Genomic DNA, 18,525 nt, shown 5'->3' on the forward strand with positions numbered 1-18,525 from the left:
TATTATATGTAAAATTTGTCGGCATACTTGTAAAAAGTTTGTAACTTGCAAACTTACGCCAAAAATCGGGACGAAAGTCTCTTTATTGAAAAAATGTCGACACAGATTTTTCAAGGCTCAAAACGGGACAATCCTGATTAATGGGGATGTTTGGACATCCTACTTCCGTGTAACTTCTAAGTGTTTCTACTCCTATTACCTCCATTTACTCATTCATTGGTGTGACATAAGAATGCCTGCGCCACAGCTTTCAGTTTCTCACAAACAATAACATCATCTTCTCGAGGCGAAATGTCTATCGTTTGGCGGGAAACAGACGGCCAAATAGACTACAGTAATTCGTATATAGGCCACTTATGTATGAAGGACGTGACAGAATGTAGGAGGAAAAACAGTTTGCGAGTGTATCGATGTAGGGGAGAAGGCATCCTGAGAAGTGGGGGCATAGGAAGTTTCTGAGCTGGTTCCCGCTGTATAAATAGGATGGCAAGTAATGTGTGTTTAAATCTCATTGTAAAATTAGGTGCTGTCAGGGTTCTTGTGTATGTACCTACGCAAGAAGAAATTTCTACCTGTCGAGACGTTTATGGTACAATATTTTTCAATTTTAAGGTATGTTAATAATGACAATCATTAGATTACGTAACTTTATGCACTAAAAATCCTGAAAATATGAATGTAACTATGTAGCAGACAGAACTGTTGAAATATGCGCTAGAAATGAAAATGTATGCAGTAAAAATTAGCCTTCAGAGGTTTATTTGGTTTAATAATATGACATAAACGAAAATAAATTAAAGTAAAAATTGGGGGTATTGGTGCATGTAATTCATACAACCCCTCTTTTCTTTAAATTCAGTTTTCCGTAAGTTAAGATTTAGTACCGTAGAAGAGGCTAAAGTCGATCAAAATTTTGCAATTTTTTAAAATGATAATGAGCTTATGTAATGGAGCGAAGTTCCTCAGAAAATAGCATTTTGTATCGTCATATCCTTCACTTATGATGACACGTTACAAGAAGTGAATTATAATCTATCAAAGTCTGATTTTTTTTACTTGTAATCGAAGTTGCCTGCTTAAGTAGGGTAAAGTCGATCACCATTGAATTTTTAGTTAAAGATCGATTTTAAAATATTGCGGAGTAAAGTCGATCACTGTTTATGTTTGTAAAACCCAAATTAAATGTATTACATATATTTAATTGTTATAAGGGGTATAAAAAGCAATAATAATCTACAATATATGCCTATAGGATTATATAGTGTATCTTTTGTTACTGGGTTCATACAATTCGATACAATTAGGCCTATAGGTCTCCACTGTACAAACGTGACTATGATTGCCAACTTATGAAACATAAAAACACATTTTAATACTTCACATACCAAGAAACAGAGATTTAAGAATTCAGTATTTACATTGAAATACCACACTTAAATTATAATCTAAAATGCTATTCAACATTGCTTAGGTTTATGTCAGATGTCATTTGAAATCTTCTCCTTCTAATGTCACTTTAGAAACTACGTTGTTCCCATCGTCAGGTACAGAGGGGTATACAAAACACGTTCCTTTGGCAGTGCTTCTCTTACGCAAGAAATTCACTATAATTTCGTCTTCCTCTTTTCCCCACTATCCCATCAATATAAGCTATACTATGACACTTTCTGTTTATAAGTGTTAGTTGGAGATATTCCGATGAACAATTTATTCTTCCTGCTGGTCCTATCTGCTTCGAGTAGGTCGAGGCATGATCGACTTAACCCTATAAAGGTACAAGTTTTCTTAAAATAATAAGTTTCAATACTAACATTTACGAACTGTAAAACTATTATTTCAGGATACAAACTCAACGAAAAGTACTTGCGTATACTTCCTGTCTCCTTTCACTGCTGACGATAATTAAGAGTTTGTAAGACTTTGTTTTCGTTTAAAAGAAAAAGTTGAGAATAACAATTTTCACTTCAAAGGTAATTACACTGTGTTCCCATTGTTGGCATGCGCAGGCTTTTTGTTGTCACTGTCGCTTACATTTGCAACGTCAGGCAATGAAGTCAGCATAACAAAATTTTAACAAGTAAGTGAGAGAAAATATAATTTCCAATAAAAATCGCAAATGATCGATTATACCCCCACTGATTGACTTTACCCTCTTCTACGGTACAATAAAGTGCATTTTTCTCTGAAACTACTGAATCAGTTTTCATGAAATTTTTATAGTGTTTTGTGTAGCATACTCGTATGATCTACAATGTATACCTATGGGTTATGAATATCACACACATAACATGAGGAAAATATATACATTGAAAGAAATGGTGGAAACTGTTAAAGTATAATATTTTTTCTATTTCAATAAATGTGAAATATTTAACTATTGGTTTAGAATTTAGGTCTACAATAAACATTACTTGAAAACTTAAAAAAGTACAAGGGATATGAGTTAAAATTGTAACAAGTAATGTGAACTTAAAGATAGAGATACATTTAGCAAAGAGAGAAAACAGGTTATCAGTTAGGGCCTTTCATTGCACTCGGATACGAAACTAATTAGTTTTCTTTTATACCACTGAATTCAGAATGATTGTGTAATATGACAATATTTATTCCACTCTGAACACTAAAAGCCTAGAAATGTTGAACTAAACTTTTGTACTGAAATGCTTTAATCACACAAGGATCACTATCCAGTTCCCTTAAATGCCGAGAATGATCTCTTGACATGACATGATGTGGCTGGTGCATATTTGCAAGCAGAAATGTTTCGAATTTCAAAGACTGTTTCACATTTTTCACTAAGGATTTTCAACAATTTGAAACATTTCTTCATAGCCAGGATTATTCTCTAACACACGCTTAAATTTTGCAGACAATTCTTTACCTCGTGATCCAGAACTGCTGCCAGTGAGTCTTTTGTCTTTTCAACAGTTTTGTGATCTCAACAATACGTGACTGTGTTGTCGTAGGTGTCTAAATACATTCACTTTTGTTTCGACGAAATCAAAATAAAAGTCTTAATAACATGGACGACGCGTATTTTCGACCTGGCTCCTGAAACATTACACTTACATGGGTAGTATGTAACTTACACAGAGCTAGCCTTTTTTAAAGAGAAAACCGACCCAGCTTCTAGACACAATTAGTATCCATTGTCTTCGTAGCAATTTAATGTTCTCAACAGTAATTAACTACATACATAAGTGTTCTGCCTACGGGTACGTCTTTCACTGCAAACCCAGCATTCTCCAATCTTTCCTATTTTCTGTCTTCCTCTTAATCTCCGCATATGATCCACATTATCTTAATATCGTCTGTCATCTGATGTCTTCTTCTGCCTCGAACTCTTCTCCCGTTCACCATTCCTTCCAGTGCATCCTTCAGTATGCAGTTTCTTCTCAGCCAGTGACCCAATCAATTCCTTTTTCTCTTTCCGATCAGTTTCAACATCATTCTCTCTTCACCCACTCTTTCCAAAACAACTTAATTTCTTATTCTGTCTGTCCACTTCACATGTCCCATTATTCTCCATATCCACATTTCAAATGCTTCTATTCGCTTCTCTTCACTTCGTCGTAATTTCCACGTTTCTGCCTCATACAATGCCACACTCCACACAAAGCACTTCACTAGTCTCTTCCTTAGTTCATTTTCTAGAGGTCCGCAGAAGATGCTACGTCTTTTATTAATAAAAACTTCGTTTGCCATTGCTAGCCTCCTTTTGACTTCTGGCTACAGCTTATGTTATTGGTTCATAGTACACCCCAAGTATTTGAAGCTGTTCACTGGCTCTATTGCCTCATTTAGAATTCGCAAGTTTACCTTCTTTATTTTTCTTGCGACAACCATGATCTTCGTCTTGTTTGCATTTATCCTTATCCCATACTGCTCACAGTTGTTATTTAGCTCCAGTAGCAATCCCTTAGTATCGTCTCCTCTTCTGCTAACAACACCATATCATCAGCAAATCTTATGCACTTTATTCTTCTTCCTCCTACTTTTACCCCTCCCATGTTCTGAAAACAGTTCTTCTTCAGCAAATCCTCCAAGTAGGTTTTGAACAGGATAGATCATAAAGGGCATCCTTGTCGTACTCTCCCTATTTCACTTCCTTCAGACATTTCTTCTTCTGTCCTAACTTTGATTCGTTGTTTCATATATAAGTTACTGAACAGCCTCCTGTCTTTCCAATCCACACTTTTTTTTTCGGGATGTCCATCAGTTTGTTCCAATCCACTCTGTCAAACGCCTTTTCTATGTCCACAAATACTATATACACTTCTTTATTCTTCTCTAGGTATCTTTCGTCTATTGTTCGTAGTATCCAATTGCATCCCTTATACCTTTCTTTTTCTGAAGCCAAATTACTCTTCTTCCAACTGTCCTTTCATCTTAGAATATAAACGTCGATTCAGTATTCGCAGGAGAAACTTCGCCGAGTGTGGTATCAGGTCGATAGTCCTGAACTCCTTACATTTCTTGGCATTGTTTTTCTTCGATATTGGAAGTAACACCACAGTCTAGTAGCCTATATACAGCCACGAAGCATGAGTTGTTGAGGTTGCTAGGAACAATAGACTGTGCCGGTACTATTTCGCATTGTCTGTGATGAGGCGATAGTAGCGATCCTAGTGGTTAGCAACTATCTCTGGATGCATATTTCCAATGTATTGAGCTTCGTGACTGTATATACTAGACTGGTAACACTGTCTTCGTAAAATCTTAAGGCCATTCGCCTTTCTCATATATTTCGTTGCATGAAGCAAGAATTTCACTAACTCAATGGGTAATTAACTAATTAATGGTTTTATTTCTCACATAATTTTTGTATTTCTTGGAAATTATTCTTATTTTCAACGAAGAGAAATTTTGAAATTAGATAATAAATCAAGAAAAACAAGAAAAGATGTTAATATATGCATTTTAATATGAAAAATAAAAATACATATGTATTTAAAAGAAGAAAAACCTTCGAAATATGTATATATGCAAAATAAAGTTAGCTTCATGCAAATCTAGGTTTCAGGTAAAGCTCCCTGTGAAGTCGACTTGAACAAATTGTTTAAGTTGGCTTAATTCGAACGTAAAAACCATGACCGGTAATCATTCACTTTTACTCTTCCAATATGGCTGTGACCATCACATATTTAAACGTTATCAAGTTTGACTAAAAATGTGACTGCGAATTCATCGAATCTCTATAATTGCATGAAACGTTTATGCTGTTCGTGATTTTTATTGTGAGTATAGTTAGGAATGAATGTCCTTGCACTATTATCCGAAGTATTAGCAGGAAATATTGGAGAATGCTGGGTTTGCAATGAAAGACTTACCCTCGGCAGAAAACTATGAATGGATGAATTCCATTATGATCTAGACGTTTAAAAAAAAGCGAATATCTTGCGAACCTACTGTCACTGAAAGAAATCTCTCTAGAATCTCTATACAAATGTTCTAGGCTTGTCTCAATTCTTTCTTACCCATAGGCTTACTATAAAAAGATAAATCGCATAATGAATGCTTATGCATAGAAACATAACGTTTACGTAATTAATTTGGAGTGTTACGCTTTATTCCTAGAGAGAGACAGTAGCTTATATCACTCTGACTTGGGGGGGGGGGTTGTCCCCTAAGTCTCCCGTATCTTCACCTATAAATGAAAGTGTGTTTGGCAATTTGTATAAAATATTAATATTATCACAGTCTAGTATATACAGTCACGAAGCTCAATACGTAGTAAATTTACATCCATAGATAGTTGCTAACCACAAGGATCGCTACTATCGCCTCATTACAGACAATGCGAAATAGTAACGGCACAATCTATTGTTCCTAGTACCCTCATAAACTCAAGCTTTGTGACTGTATATACTACACTGTGATATTACTTTTAATTACTATCTTTATACTTCTCACATACAGGGACATCATTTTATTTTTACTTGCATTTTTATTGTACCTGCATTTCTGAATGTACTTCACTCCCACCCCTTCACTAATGTCCTTGCTCCCGTCGGACACACAAACTTACGGCCGCTGTTGCATTCGAAATCTTCAAGCATTGAAGTAAACACTGCATAGTATAGTGTTTTTCATAAATATGATTGCGTTTTCTATAGAAGAAAGAACCTATATTGATAATATCGTACTAAAAAATTATATTCAAGAAACGATAAATTCAATTTCAGAGAATATGCTTCAAAATGTTTTTAATAATATGCGTACTGAATTGAAGCCTGCATTGTAATGAACGGCAACCATTTTTAAGCAACTTGTTTAAAAATTCAGATTAGCTTTTTTTTTTAATTGAGGTAGCTAGAAGCAAAGGAATGCTAGTGACATTTGTAATAACATGAGTTAAGTGCATCCAGTGTAAGCTAAAGTATCTAAAATTTTAGTGGTAAAGGGAATTTTAATCGCATCACACATTAGAATTTAAATAAAAATTTCACCGATTTTACGAAAGCTTAAATATTTAAACCCCATTTTCTCAAAAGTAACTTAAGTGCACTTATAGTCCTTTACTTATGACCCCCTCAATTTAAATGCACTCTCTATATTGTATGTTAACACCAATAATTAATATGCTAAATAAAGTAGATATTACATAACGAACATAGCCGCCTGAAAAGTTGAGTTTTTGAAAAAAAAAATGTTACTACTCTACTGTATTTTGATAAATTCCGTAAAAGTGATGATCAAACTGAAAATCGTAATATCGTATTTCCCTACAACATAAATGGATACACTACTTTTCTCTCCTTCTATACTAGTAAAATGATTTGTTTGCATATTGCACTAGTAACATCAAACTTCTGTAATGGAAGGGGGCAACAGTGTTTCCGAGTATAGCCAGGTTAATGTTAAAAATGTTGGTAAAAATAAAGTGATGTCCCTGTATAAGTTTTAACAAGGCAGAGCCTTTTCCTTTATTTCATAATCGCTTTCTTATTCAATGAGGAATAGTCTAGAGGTAACAATGCAACAGATAGTCGAAACGATTCTCACATTAATATGCTGCCTATGAGTTGTTTGAAATTATAATGAATATTATTTTAATAATAATAATAATAATAATAATAATAATAATAATAATAATAATAATAATAATAAAGATGATGATGATTGTTGTAAAATTGGAAACCGATAGGGTGCGTTACGGTGGTTTCAAGTTGACTATCCGTTCACCAGTCAGTAGCCTAGTCTAGCACGCATAAACAGTGTACCTGCTGAATACTCCGTTCGCCAGTCGCTACTGCAGCATGCGTGAACAGTGTACCTGCTGAATAATAATGCCGAAGATTAAAGGTTCTCAGGCGCATATTTTTTGCAGCGGAATTTGGTGAGTGTTTTGAAGTGAATGACGGGAACATTACATGTAAATTATGTAATACAAACATATGAGCCCACGCCTGTGGAGTAACGATTAGCACGTCTAGCCGCGAAACCAGGTGGCCCGGGTTCGATTCCCGTTCGGGGCAAGTTCTCTGGTTGAGGTTTTTTTCCGGGATTTTCCCTCAACCCAATATGAGCAAATGCTGGGTAACTTTCGGTGTTGGACCCCGGACTCATTTCACCGGCATTATCACCTTCATCTCGTTCAGACGCTAAATAACCAAAGCTGTTGATAAAGAGTCGTAAAATAAACTACAAGAAAAAAAAACAAACATACTAGGTGACAAACGATATTATTTACAGAGACATTGTAGCACAAGAAAAGAAAGGAAACTCAAACTCACGAATAATTCTATGATAATTCTTCTGCACATAACGAAAGGTATGTAAAAATATATCTTTGTAATGCTATGTAGCGTATATTTACTTTTGTTTATGTGCACCTTGTTATTCGCGTAATCGTTCACAGAACCAAGTCAATGCCCTCGTACTAGCTCACTTCCCCGGCCTATGTACCATGCTGCAGTTAACTTGTGTAATCTGTCCGCATCATTACAAGCCTAATGACAATAAATAATAAATAATAATAATAATAATAATAATAATAATAATAATAATAATAATAATAATAATGACAACACTAAGTTCTAGATTTGAACTACGTACAACTTATTTAAAATCGAATTTATTTATTTTATTTATTTAAATTTAAATATACAGAATAAAGAATATAATTACAAAACAAACAAGAGAAATAGAAATAAAATAATACAAGCAATATAAAAAGAAAATACAGTAGTATTAACAAAATTTGAGACCGAATGAGCAGCGCTCGTGCTCGGTCGCAGTTCAGATATAATATTAAAATAAAAATAATAATAATAATACAAATAAATAAGTAAAATAAAATAGGAACTAAAATATAATTACAGCGGCAATGGAATTATATAATATAATATTAACACTAGAGAAGAATAATATCGCACGTGAAAAGTAGGACTAATATATATTTCAAAATTATAGAATACAAATATAATATAGGTTGATTAATTCATACACATAGGCTATAAATTTATTTAATCAAATTGAAGATATTAACACGTTTCTAATTTCCTTGTTATATGTTAGTGGGTTACATGTTAGAAGTTCGGGGTGTAATTTAGTTAAAGCATACCTAGCGAGTGCGTTAACAATGGTCAGGTGAATTAATATCTATTAAAAATATAATTTTTAAAGTTTGGTCATTCTGATTAATTCAGCCATGCCGAGAAAGTCAAGAAGACAGCTCGTAGGAGGATGACGCCATAACAACAAACAATTAGAAGTTCTAAGATTGTAAGATAATTTTTCACATTACTTCTACATAATTCTTAGTGTTACCATCCGTCCGGCAAAAGGAGGACATGTCCTCTATTTTTAATCATTTTATCCTATCCGGCAAGCATTAAAAAAAAATTTGAAATGTCCGGCATTTCGTATTTCAACTAGAATTAATATGAATATTGAATAATGTGCGATATTATGCATGGAATATCTAAACAAGTGGTGAAAACCTATGAAAGAATTAACTGCTTTCAATGTTTAAACTGGAGCACATATAAAAAAAACATAAAATATGATGACCTATTGACATGCGTTGAATTCTTACACTTTAAAAATGTCACTATTCATGATTCTAAGCTATTCTATCAATTTTATTCTGTAATGAACAAAGATATGCCAATCAAGTTAATTTGGACAAAAATTTAAGTTTAGATGAACAATGGTGCAAATTCTTCAATTCCAATAGTTCTGCGAGCACTGAAACTTTCTCAGAACTCTTAAAAATATGTCAATTCTATTTATTTATCTCGAGTCACAATGGAAGTGCTGAGAGAATATTTTCCCTAATATCTGCTGAATGGACAAAAGAACGAAATCGCATGCTAACAGAGAGTCAAAAGTATCATCATGGTGAAATCACAGTCTCCTATATACAGTCGCGAAGCTCAATATGTAGTAAAAATGCAAACATGGGTAGTTGCCCACCACTAGGATCGCTACTATCGCCTCATCATCGCAGATCTCTCTCCTAGTAGACGACAAAATATGTTACACTTTCGTTGTGTTCTTTTGGAAAAATTAACACCTTCCTTCCATTATTGAAATATTAAATGCATAAAGTTAATTTATTATTTTAATGAAGTATATCAAATTCCACCATAAACTCGAAGATACCTGCAAGAAATAGGTTAATATTATTTCTATTTGTGCAAAACGAACTGAAATTTACTATAATCGCTTCACTCATTCAAGATTATAGGATAATTAACTATGAAACCAATAAATATTAATTTGCATTTCCCTTTACAACCATAATATTGGAAATATGAATTAATGGAGTAACTTACGTGTACCGGTACTTGTAGTGTAGGCTTACGTAGTTAACAAAGTGGGATGAGGTTAAGCAATAATAATCACACCAGAATTGGAAATAAAACGTTATCAATAAATTTTATTGTAACAGACATTTTCTAAGTCTCTAGTAAAGTAACAAATAAAAATAACAACAAAATTAACAGCTATAATTAAAAACATATTCTTTGAAAAAAAAGTAGGCCTAAGCAATAATAATCCCACCAGAATTAAAAATAAAACGTGATCAATAAATTTTATTAAAACAAACTTAATTTTTCTACGTCTCTAGTAAAATATTATTATTCCAATTATTGTATTTTAGCCATTAACATTTTCATTACAACCAATAACGAACATTTCACAAGCATCAATGTGAAATACGCAAGGAGCTAGCACTCGATGGAAATACGACACAGTCCAAAGTCGACCGTGGACAGTCTATTGTTTCTAGTTGCTAACCGCTTGGGGCGCTTTATCACGAGGTTTGCAAAAAATCACCTCAAGCTTCGCGACTGTATATAGTAGACTGTGGTGAAATATAATTTCAAGGACATGTCCTGTGAACAGTTCCATAGTTATTTGTTACAAGATATAAGTTGGTCCCTTCAGGCTCTTGTGCACAAAGTGGGCTCCACCGATAAGTAGGGTACAGATGTAATACTGATCCAGCAACTAGTGAGAAAATTGACTAAGGTGAGCCATTGTTTTTATCTTTAATTTTGTTCATACCAATTTTTTAAAAGTCCTCCTTTTTCGAGCAATATCCTCTTATTTTAGATTCCATGTCCTCCTATAGAATTTCTTCTCATGGTAACCCTAATAATTCTGGCGTAATTGTTTATATTACTTTTACTGTGTAACTGTATCAAGTAACTTATACAACATAAATTATCATGACTATTAGACTACTGCTTTCATGTACGGTATTGTTGTTTTTTTGTTACTGCACATGTAGGTTTTATTACTGTACAAATTGTGTGACTGCACACTTAAAATAAATTCTGTTCTTTCTTCCAGAAACACACGTACAAAATGGCCCAACATGACGGACTATGCCTTCAAGGGAGGAATGGAAACGAGAGTGAGTATCCACATAACAGCAGCCGTGGCGAGAACGTGACTCGCGAGACATTGTGGCTCGCAGTGATAGCTGTGCATTTCGCTTGCTTGGAGGTTGGCGGAGAACCCCCACCCTCTCACTCACTGGAGTCAAATTCCGTTCCATTTGTATTTGTCTCTGACCTGCGAGTGGCATATGTCTCTCTCGAAACCATGTACGAAAGTTCCAAGTAGGATGGGAGGACGCATTTTTTTGCTGTCAATATGATGAGAATATTAAATGTATGATTTGTTCACAAGTATTACGAGGAAAACGGTTGTATAACATAAAACGGCATTGTACTACATGTCACTCATGAAACATTAAAAGGTTAAGTGTTATTGTTGCTGTTATCATCATCATCATCATCATCATCATCATCTCTGTACGTCGATCCTTTTTCAGCAGATGTACGAATAATGCGGTTAGCTCTTCAATTTGAACGCACTGATTTACTATGTTATGTCAAATGAAAGCTAGATGTAAGGACTTGACAAATGTTGAACTTTCAAATCTTTGCCAAAAAAATAAATATCCGAAGCTTCGTTCTTTTGCTTGCTCTGCTGAAGCCATGTTCGCTACAACTTACGTTTGTGAAAAATTATTATCAACAATTAAAATAGTAAAAACCAAATTTAGATCACGACTGACAGACAAATACCTTCGTAATCAACTACGACTGGTAGTAAGTGACATAATTCCTGATTTTGAAACTCTGTCGCAGAGACATTCTGAAGACAGTTAATTTTAGGTTGTGATATTGTTCATTTATTGTTCATTTTTTCTTCGTTACACGTACTAAACATTAGTTTGTAGCCTTGTACTGTATAAAATTATATTTAAGTGCTTGACGTAAGGAAAATGAAAAATCCGTTAATAAGTCAGACAGTTGCTTCACTTCCCCTTCGGGTGCCCGCCTCCCTCCATAGGTGCTATGCACGTTGCAGGTTACACAGTGGCTCGGCGCATGATTGCATTTTCGCCACCGCTGACATACAGTATCTCGGTTGGTGTAGCTTTTTTTTCCTGTAGTGTAGGGAATTTGAAGTAGTTTTACGTTTTTATAGAAGGTTTTGATATGTATTGCCATATTTAAAATTAGCAACAGCTTGCAAGTAAGTTGCTCATCAGTTGTCAGCAACGATCATCGCATCTCGGTGACCATAAGCGGCAGTACTGTCGTTATCGCTCTTAAAAAATCTTGTTACAGAAGTTTAGAACACGTAATCAGTGTTATGGAATTACAAATAATTTTACAATAAAACAATAAGAAATTACCGTATTATAATAAAAATGTACAATAAAACAGCATTATGTAAATAATATTATGAAATCAGGAACAAATTGTGGCAAAAGATGGCCTAGGATTTACTTATGACTATTACACAGTTATATTTGTTTCAAGACCCTATTGTGTTCAATAAGTCAGGTTTATCAAGCAAATTACTATAAAAGTCACTGCATCTGAACATCCTGAAGCTGAAATAAGGTATAGTGTGCTGAGAGTGTTCATTGTTCAGAGATTCACTGAACTGCCCACCAGTTTATGTAGAGATTAATATTGGTCCTTGTGATAGTTACCATTTGTTGTTAACGGAGAAAAATTCACTCCAGCGCCGAGGATCGAACCCAGGTCTCCCAGTTCTACGCACTGGGCGCTCTAACCACTGAGCAATGCCGAGATTCAACCCATCGCACCGGATCGAATCGAATCTTTCTCCTTTGCAGTAGCGGACGGTGGGTTTGAAAGTTGAGGAGGCCAAGACGTGAATGATGAGAATATAAAAATATAAGGTCTGTGACATACCTCATTACCAAGCGCAGAATTTATAGATTTTAAGAAATTAAAATCAGGTTTTCCAATTTATGTTTTAGGATTTTAAATCTTATGTTTAGGAATTTATATGATTTTACGGGAAAAAAAATAAAAATAAACAACATACTGTTAATATATTACAACGGTTTGATAAAGATTGCCACTCTTTGGGACACTTTAAGTCCTAACCTACGAATTAGATCTTTTTAGGTCATATTACATTTAAGAATGTTACTCTTTACTACATAAAACGAACAAGAAAAACAGTATTTCGAGAGTAACGAGATAGCAACAAAATTGATTCGAACCTAAGAATCCGGGGCTTGCTCATTACTATTACATAGTCTAATTTTACAGCAAATTAACTGGACATTCCTCTTTCTTCGCAAACCGATCAAATACGACACAACATACTGAACAACTGCTACTAGAAGAAGCTAAAGACAAATCTGCATTTACTTCTAAACTCTCGATATATTTAAAATACTGTATAAGTAAATACATCTCGTAACACAAAAGAATAAAATGACAAAAACACCCGCAAACAAGAGAAAACTAACAACACGTCACTCAATTTTCTAAAACCAGAAGAGAGAAAGAGAGAGAGCTTCCCAATACAGTCGAAACCGGCTGTAACTATAAGCAGTACAGTTGTCAGCGGTGGGTAGGACGTCTCCAAATCGACTCCCTTCGCGCGTTCTAGTCAAGTTTAAACACTCCGCTAACCAGCTATCTTATTGGTTGAACTGCTGTTGTTATGGTTACCGGAGAGTAGCGTCATGTAGCCGACTCCTCTCTCCCGCTCTCGCATAGACACTGCAGACTGCTAGATGTCGACTATACAGGTTACAGCGCTATCTGTTATTTTTCAGTACGAATTATTTGTACTATCTACAGTATAGCGAGCGGGCATCGCCAACTGGATGTGGTCGACTTTACGTAACTTACATGTTAGTTGTAGTGAATAGTAAAATTAATATGAAAGGAAAAATATTCGTCATTTGCTGTAACTTGTCTGTGATCTTAATTCAGTTGAAATTATTACTGCCATATTGTGTTCTGGTAAAATATTAGGGGAGGCTCGGCCTCCCTCGCCTCCCCTGAAAATCCGCCGCTGCTCCTTTGGTTATTTTCCCTTCTTTAACGTTTTCGGCGTAATCTGCCATCTTCAGAATACTTAACAATTAATGACACAAGTATAAGAATACATCATACGGAAACATAATTATGACTGGTGGAAATACATGTTGATTACGTATTATAATATGGACACATTAAAATGAATTTGTTGCTCAGTAGTAAATGTAAAGATTGTTTTAGCAACATCCATGAAAATGTATGAACGTTAGACCGTCATCATCCTAAGAAGTTAAATATGGAATTGCAGATAGACAGTTGTTTAACATTATCTAAAAGAATGAAATGCTCAGGATTTTATGTATGTACTGTACTCCAACCACGAGAAAGTGTCAGGGGAATGAGACGCAGCGGAGTAATGCTGTGAATGAATGTTGATGTCATAAAATGTCATAAGGTCACACACGTGGGCACTCGTATCTATATTGGCTCTCAGAGCACAAACGATAACACTGATGCACACATATTGATACTACCCCAGTTACAAAATTAGATCACTGTTAATCTCCTGGTCTTCTAATCCCTCCATACAGGAAATAACATATGCAGGAGAGCGCATGGTTTTTAAACTGACGTTATGACAGTAATATTATCTATCTACTTCGCTCCAATAGATGACGCAATAGTAAGAACATTCCTTTCACGGTTAATTTCCTGTTTGGAGAATAGTATGTATGTATGTATGTATGTATGTATGTATGTATGTATGTATGTATGTGTCCTAGAGCGCTTACCCATGGTCGACTGTAGTAGAGTCGACCGTGGCTTACCCCATTCACACCGGTTGACTACACTAAGTTCCATAAGTATTCAGATTTCGAATACTCCGTGCGTCATCTGCCGGAATTGGGAGCATGCTATGTAATGTTTGAGGAATGAAGATTGGACGAAATTACGTTGATGTGTATTATGAGGAAACGGTAGAACCCTGAATAAAACCTCAGCTATGACCTTGTCTGCTTTAAGTGTTACTGTGGATTTCAATGTAAAACCAGGCCTAACCGGAATTTTCTAGTCTAACTTATTTAACACTCTGCTTAAAATAATATAATTTGTACAGAAGGAGTTCAAAATCTGATTAAAATTAATAAGACAAAAATCTGATTAAAATTAATGAGACAAACAAGAGAAAATCACAAACAATGAAATACTGTACTGTATTCTTTTCCCGATTCATATTCGAATTCTTCCGCCATCGATCCACTAAGTTCTATTTATTTCCAAGAATTGCCACTAGGGTCGTTCCAGCGCGAGTTACTTAGGCATCCAATGGCGCCATCTCTTGCCTGAATATTCAATTTCTTGTTGCAATAGAATTCTGTCGCAAGTCGGACAATTCCAGATTACAAGTAACATAATAATTCATTGGTGTTTGGGTAAAAACGGATAAATCATAAAAATGAGTTTTGAGGTAAATGAAAATTAAACTTCGAACCCTTACTGCGAACAATTTTCTACAGAAATAAAACACATCATATGCTACTATTATTTTGTTTTTTGCACACTCACTTGTAGAATTTAACTTGTGTATTCATCTGGGGTTTGTTCCATTTGCACAAAAATGACTTAACCCCCTTTACCCGAATACCATCAAATTATTCAAGTTTCGTTGTCAGTAATGTGAAGTAAATTGTTAAAAGTGAATCGAGCGTATAGAGAGAGTAAGTTTTTCACCGTATATTATTTATTTATTTTCATTTATTTAATCTGGCGGAGTTAAGGCCATCAGGTCTTCTCTACCAGACGACCAGAATAGAAATGAGAAACAAATGCAGAGAGAAGAAGGAAGTAAGAAATAGTAGTAAAATTGCAGATATAAATACAAAAAACACAAATGCAAAAAGAATGAGAAATAATACATACTAGTAGGAAGATAATATCACAATGGGTACAGAAGGTACTAATACAGTATATTGTTTACCTAATATATTAGTGATTAAGACAAACATATATTATTAGGTAAACAATATACTGTATTATAGGTCTCGCAAGCAGAGAATACCGACGGAAGAAATGCGAACGAAACAATGCGATAAGGAAGAGCGGGCGACAGGAAAGATCACGAGATAGCTTGAATGATATTCAAGAGTACAGTCGGAAGAGGAATGACATCGGTAGAATCAGTCTTGCGTTGTGATAGTTACATTACGACTTTAGTTTGTTCCACTGCATGTGAATACGTGTCTTGTATCGCACGACATTATTAGTTCATTCGTAAACATATGGTGCGCGTTTAATTAGCTTCGAATTTTTCTCTTGCTGCCGTACGTTCTTTATTTCCACAGCGATGTCCTCATTTGTTCATCTTCTTGGAAGAGACAGTACTTGCTTCGGCCCTCATCTCGTCTCCTCGGCGTGCCTATATACACACGTCAAAACAGACAGTAACGCCACCATTGCTTTTCGGTAATCGTTCCTTGCGCGAGCTAGTATAGTCGGAGGCACCGATTTTGGCAGATGACCTCGATGACATTTCCAGTTGGCGAGCCAATATTGTTTGTGTAAGCTGCGAGAATGAGATGCGATAACATTCTGAGTCGTTCATATTTTCATAACAGCAGCTCATATCAATTATCCTTATTATGAAACACACCACGGTACAGTCCTACTCAAAGAATACCTTTAATAAATGTAAATGACTTCCGTTCGCAATGATTTTACAATACGTCTCCTACATTTTCTAAATTAAATTAATTCTTAATTAAAAGGAAAAAGCATTGCATTTCGCATATATATATATATATATATATATATATATATATATATATATATATAATCCTACCCTTACCAGATCAATATACAAGATTTGTCCAGTAATAATCTAGGGATTGTCTACTGGTGGTGCGACAATTCAAGTTAATAAAATGACGATTCTTCTTAATAATCAAAATATAATTTGGTTAATTGGATAAAATTGCATGCTGCGGAAGTTAGATTTATATAAGAGTATAATAAATAGGATTGTAATGGATATTACAAGGGCAATAATTTCTTCACATTGTGAATAGAACAGAGAAGAAAGCATTTTAAAATATTCGAAATCGTACAAAATATCGAAGAAACCAATTTTTCCTGCACAAATTGCACCAATTGAAAAATATAATTATCATTCACAATAAATACTGTATTTTATGGATTCTAAAAAGTTGTTTATTAATCTAGAGGTATTGGCTGATGACTATACTAAATTCCAGCACAACATTCATTCAGAATATGTAGAAATTACACTTTGGATTTTACTAAATGTATAGGCCTACTATCAAAAGGTGTTACATACCCCCTTAAATACTGTACATGTGTTACCTGTGCGATATCCGATGGTTAATTTTTTAAAACATAATTCATAGTACTGAAACTGCCATATTGAATTCGCACAAATTGTATTATTCGTAATTTTCGTCTCGAAAACCCCTAAGATATCTAATTTAACTTTTCACCCATTTTTGTCCCACTCCATCACTTTAGGGACAAAGTCGGACTAAATAATACCTTATTCGTATTCTGTGATCGCAAAGATTCCCAGATATCGACTTTCATCGAGATCGGATGACATGAGATTTCTCACTCCCTTCTGCCTTTTCATCAGTATCTTAGGATATGGTATTTATAAAATCTAAGAATATTTAACCAATATTGTAGAGAATAACTTTCATTTTAAATTTTACGTTTCTAGTTAAATATAGTTTAGTGAATTTTTAAAATCGTCGACTTCTTTCTCTCTCCTCTCTGCTCGGAAGAAAAAAAAACTGAAGTTATTTCAAGGAGTAGCCTACATGAAATTGAATTTTTTTACTTTCCTTATACATTTTAGAAACAATTCTGAGAGATGAGATGAATTGTCTAACCCAATTTTATGAGTGAATCTGTGTTTTAAATTTAAAGGCTGCACGTCTGCTGGTTAAAAAAAATAAATCGGTATAATTATTTTGATCATTACTGTCTCCCATTTTCCATCCCTTAATGTTCATATTTCGTAAAACTCAGTCTTATCTATTGACTAAGGATTAACATATTTACATATACATATATATTTCCATATATATAACAGATTATATTTCCATTTCGTACAATATTCTGGTCACGAGACATAATCATATACTTTGTCTTTCCGGGATTTACTACCATACCTATCGCTTTATTTGCTTCAAGTAAATTTCCGTGTTTTCCCTAATCGTTTGTGGAGTTTTTCCTAACATATTCACGTCATCCGCATAGACAAGAAGCTGATGTAACCTGTTCAATTCCAAACCCTCTCTGTTATCCTGGACTTTCCTAATGGCATATTCTAGAATGAAGTTAAAAAGTAAAGGTGATAGTGCATCTCCTTGCTTTAGCCCGCAGTGAATTGGAAAAGCATCAGATAGAAACTGGCCTATACGGACTCTGCTGTAAGTTTCAATGAGACACATTTTAATTAATCGAACAAGTTTCTTGGGAATACCAAAGACACATATAGACTACTGTAATATTTGTTTAGTTTTTGGAGGTGTCTATCCAGAGTGCACAAATACTCGGGCGTGCATGTTTACTCTTATGTCCTACCCATTCCACTGCGACAGAGATAACAGCCGATCTTGCAGCGGTAAGGAACTCGCTCTCCATTTCACACTAAGAAAATCCGTCTGCCAAAATCGCTGGCGCGACCTATACCTTCTGTACCCATTGTGATCTTAATATCTTCCTG

General features: G+C 34.6%; 1 protein-coding gene across 1 annotated transcript in view; it reads left to right on the forward strand.

Moving 5' to 3' along the window:
- Nucleotides 1–420: 420 nt before the first annotated feature.
- Nucleotides 421–18,525, forward strand: part of LOC138709268 (nose resistant to fluoxetine protein 6-like) — a 153,986-nt gene continuing 135,881 nt past the window's right edge. Inside the window, exons 1-2 of the mRNA XM_069839927.1 lie at nt 421–612; nt 10,807–10,870. The gene's annotated coding sequence lies outside the window, so the exon portion shown is untranslated. The remainder of the gene's footprint in view (nt 613–10,806; nt 10,871–18,525) is intronic.

This window comes from Periplaneta americana, chromosome 11 (genome assembly GCF_040183065.1).
Source record: "Periplaneta americana isolate PAMFEO1 chromosome 11, P.americana_PAMFEO1_priV1, whole genome shotgun sequence".
In the NCBI taxonomy this organism is placed as follows: domain Eukaryota; kingdom Metazoa; phylum Arthropoda; class Insecta; order Blattodea; family Blattidae; genus Periplaneta; species Periplaneta americana.